Below are 1,061 nucleotides of genomic sequence, written 5' to 3' on the forward strand. Positions count from 1 at the left end.
AAATTTAAATTGATTAGCTTTAAAAAGTTTCTTTGGAATATTACTTTAGTAAAGTTTCAATATTTAATTGGTGATTTATAATTCTGAACTTTAGTTATTTGGAAAAGAAATATATCTTACTATATAATCATATCAAATAAGCCCATATCATTATGTAGTGATTGTAGTAATAACGGCAATCAGTTGTAAGTGAAGGACTATCAAAAGTAATACCAAGAATGATATTTTATTTTTGTAACTTTTAAAGTGCTTTCATTTAAATGGTCTCATTTGATCCTCACATCAACTTATAAGATAGGCAGCACAATTTTTTATCATTTTACAGGTAAGAGTTTGAAGCTTAGACTAGTTTAGGGACTTGTTCTGGGTTACATGTCTGGGAAATAGCAAAACTCATACTAGAACTCTGGACTTTTGCTTCCCAGTCCATTTTTATTTCTGATGGAATGATCATTCATAGCTCTATATTTTCTGTTGCTGAAAATTGCCATTAATTTCCAGAGCTGAGTAAAGTTTGTCCATGAGTGAGTATAATTTGCAGTACTTATCCATATTGGATCAGTGCATTTTATGTTTGTTCCCTTTCATGTGCTTTTAAATAATGTGTGAATCAACTTAATAAACAACTCAGCTCACAACTTTCCTTTGGGTTTCTCCAACAGCCCTAGTCCTTAATCACAGTTTGTTGGCAGACAGCTAAGTGCACCATTCAAAGATTATCTCTTCCACCTACTCCACCCTTTGACCCAATTTCTCTCCAAAATTGGCACCACAGCTTTTATATTGCATATACTACAGAAGGTTTGAGTTTCCTTTAACCTATCTCAGCAATTTTCATCTAGGCTATATACTCACTCTGAGAAGGGCAGAAGTAGGAAAACATATGTGTAAGGACATTGTCAGATTTATTCTCTTCCCCACCCATTTCCTAGATCTATCCCTTTCCAATCAGGTCCAGGAGTAAACGTGCAGATGGGATAGACTGGAGACTGTTCGGGGTCACACAGACCTTGAGAGGAACATATAAATATTGTCAGTTCTGAAAGATCCCCAGAAGCCAT

The sequence above is a fragment of the Pteropus alecto genome, unplaced genomic scaffold (assembly GCF_000325575.1).
Source record: "Pteropus alecto unplaced genomic scaffold, ASM32557v1 scaffold7, whole genome shotgun sequence".
Taxonomy (NCBI): domain Eukaryota; kingdom Metazoa; phylum Chordata; class Mammalia; order Chiroptera; family Pteropodidae; genus Pteropus; species Pteropus alecto.